The sequence below is a fragment of the Tursiops truncatus genome, chromosome 9 (genome assembly GCF_011762595.2).
Source record: "Tursiops truncatus isolate mTurTru1 chromosome 9, mTurTru1.mat.Y, whole genome shotgun sequence".
Classification (NCBI taxonomy): Eukaryota; Metazoa; Chordata; class Mammalia; order Artiodactyla; family Delphinidae; genus Tursiops; species Tursiops truncatus.
The window spans coordinates 8,883,653-8,886,937 of NC_047042.1; the positions used below are offsets into that span (position 1 = coordinate 8,883,653).

Sequence of the window (3,285 nt, forward strand, 5' to 3'; positions counted from 1 at the left end):
CCCCTGTCCAGATGGTGCTGGACCCAGCAGAAGCCCCTCCCCACGCGGACCCCACATGCATCCCAGCACCCCTCCCACCAGTCAGGACAGCCGGTGTCCCCGACGGGCTCTGTCCTCCCGTCACACCCACAAGGAGACAAACACACCTACCTTCACCTCCATCTGACTGTGAGAGGTGAGAGGGTGGGCTTTCCACAGGACCCCAGAGCACCCGTCTCTCCTGCCAGCCCTGGTGACTCCGGCTGGCCCCCGGGCTCCATGCGTATCCACGTGGGCTGCAAGCATCCCACAGCAGATGATGGTGCCAGGAGCTTTAGGTACAGTTAGACGTTCAGGGCTCCAGACTAGTTAGCCAAAAAGCATTTGTTCCCCCTGAAATAATATCGGTCTGAGGAAATAACCCCAATAAAAAGTTAATGCCCTGACCGACTCATCTATAGCCACTTTGGGGAAGCCCCCAGGGGCCTCAGTCTGACCCTGGTGCTCATAGCAACATGCAAACTTCTCCCGTCTCCGCTCCCTCATTGGCACGCGGTCCCGGTGAGGAGTCGAGTTGAAGCCTCCTCAAGGGGCTTGGACAAGTCCACCAGTCACGGAGAGTTGTCTGCCTCCTTTTTCCATGCTCCCAACACGCCAGGAAGAAAAGGCACCCTAGAGCCCTGCAGGAAGCCAGCCAGAGGAAACCATGCCCCCTTCCCCAGAGCAGGTGCCGGGGGACATCTCAGGGCAGGGTGGAGGGAGGGGACTCCGGACTGGATATCAGGTTGACGTTTCGGTGTGGACTCCATGGGATTTTCACATCAGAGAGTGAGTCCTAATCACTTACAGAGATTCTTCAGGCCATGAGATCTTCCTGAGATGTCGTGCTGTGGGAACTAGGAGACATGAAGACAGCCTTTGCAGGCAAACAGCCATTTAAGAAGGCTCACTGTGCAGTACATCGGTGACACAAAGATTCTTTTTTTTTTTTTTTTTTGCGGTAGGCGGGCCTCTCACTGTTGCGGCCGCTCCCGTTGCGGAGCACAGGCTCCGGACGCGCAGGCTCAGCGGCCATGGCTCACGGGCCCAGCCGCTCCGCGGCATGTGGGATCCTCCCGGACCGGGGCACGAACCCGTGTCCCCTGCATCGGCAGGCGGACTCTCAACCACTGCACCACCAAGGAAGCCCGATTCGTATGTTTTTAATGATGGCAGTTCCAGGGAGCTAATGAAGCTGACGGGAACAATTCCTGTGCCCTATAGAGGTACACATATAAATAAGCCAATATGCCACTGGCTGCTGGACACATGCCCGTATAATCCCCCTATCTGTTTTCTGAAGCCTACTAGTTCAATGACTATTAAAACAGGAAAGCATGTGGACGCTAACGGGAAGATATATCTTCCTTATCTACACGAATGGAAACACTCACAGTCACACTCGGGGCTTATTCAAGTCACGATTGTAGTGTTTGGAGAAGAACCTCCAGTCTTTTCTCATCCTACTATCTCAGCATCCTATCCACCATACCAGGCAACAGGGCCACCAAATACTTCCTACGAGCCAGGCACACCAGGTGGAATTTCCGCATACCCATCCAGATACCCTTCCAATCCCAGTGGTGACCCAGGCCGTCCTTACCCACCTGGCGGTCAGCATCCTGCCACCACAGGTTCCCAGTACCCTTCCCAGCCTCCTGTGACCACTGTTGGTCCCAGGAGGGATGGCACAATCAGCGAGGACACACTGCCCGAGCCTCTCTCATCTCAGCAGTCAGTGACAAACTGAGATGGCGGATGAAGGAGGAAATGGATCGTGCCCAGGCAGAGCTCAATGCCTTGAAACGAACAGAAGAAGACCTGAAAAAAGGTCCCCAGAAACTGGAAGAGATGGTTACCTGTTTAGATCAAGAAGTAGCTGAGGTTGATAAAAAACATAGAACTTTTGAGAAAGAAGGTTGTAGAACTCAGTTCTACTCTGGAGAAAATGGAAAATCGATCTGAAAACAATGATATTGATGAAGTTATCATTCCCACAGCCCCACTATACAAACAGATCCTAAATCTGTATGCAGAGGAAAATGCTATTGAAGACACTGTCTTTCACCTGGGAGAAGCCTTGAGGCGGGGAGTAATAGACCTGGACGTCTTCCTGAAGCATGTATGTCTTCTGTCCTGCAAACAGTTCCAGCTGAGGGCAGTAATGCAGGAAGCAAGAAACACTGCCAGTCCTAGTGACCTCTACTGCCTCCTGTGATACCAGCTGGAGACTGAGCTCTTCTAAAGCATCCTTGTCTTCTCTTCCTTTCTCTTACCTCAGTAGGTGCCCAGAATAAGTTATTGCAGTTTATCATTCAAGTGTAAAATATTTTGAATCAATAATATATTTTCTGTTTTCTTTTGGTAAAGACTGGCTTTTATTAATGCACTTTCTATCCTCTGTAAACTCTTTTTGTGCTGAATGTTGGGACTGACTATGCTAAATAAAATTTGTTGCATTAAAAAAAAAAAGTATGAGGCATTCACTTTCTCCACATCCTTGTCACTTGTTATTATAACACTTGTTATTATCTGTTGTTGTTTTTTTTAGCCGTACTAGTGGTTATGTAATTGGATCTCGTGGTCGATATTTTCATTTCCTTAATGATGTTGAGCATCTTTTCAGCAGCTATTCAAATTTTTGCCCGTTTGCTGCGCTATTTATTTTATTTTTACTAAGTTGTAAGAGTTCTTTTTATATTCCTATATAAACCTATATATAGGTCCTCCAATTTTGTTTCTCTTTTTCAGGACTGGCTATTCTGAGCATTTGCTTGTTCGCTTCTGCAAGAAAAACTGCTAGGATGTCATAGGATTTGTGTGGAAACTATAGGTCAGTTTGGGAAGAACTGTCATCTTAACAATATTGCTTATAATATCTTAACAATAGCTTAACAATTCTAATTCATGAACTTAAGCATCTCCCCATGTATTTTGATCTTAATTTCTCTCAACAGTGTTTATAATTTTTGGTGTATGTTTTATACTTTCTTTTTAAATTTTATTCCTAAGTATTTATTATAAATGGAATTGTTTTCTTAATTTCATTTAAGATTGTTTATTGCTAGTATGCAGAAATACAATTGAATGTTGTATATTGATTTATATCCTGCAATCTTGCTGAAGTTGTTTTTTAGTTCATGTCGGTTTGTGTGTGTGTATGGATTACTTAGGATTTCTGAGATCTGAGATCATATCATCTGAGATCTGAGATCTGAGATCATATCATCTGAGATCTGAGATCATATCTGAGATCATATCATCTGT

General features: G+C 46.3%; 1 pseudogene; it reads left to right on the forward strand.

The window, feature by feature from the left end:
* Positions 1 to 258: 258 nt before the first annotated feature.
* LOC101327878 (tumor susceptibility gene 101 protein pseudogene) lies at positions 259 to 2,236 on the forward strand (annotated as a pseudogene).
* The last annotated feature ends 1,049 nt before the right edge of the window (positions 2,237 to 3,285 follow it).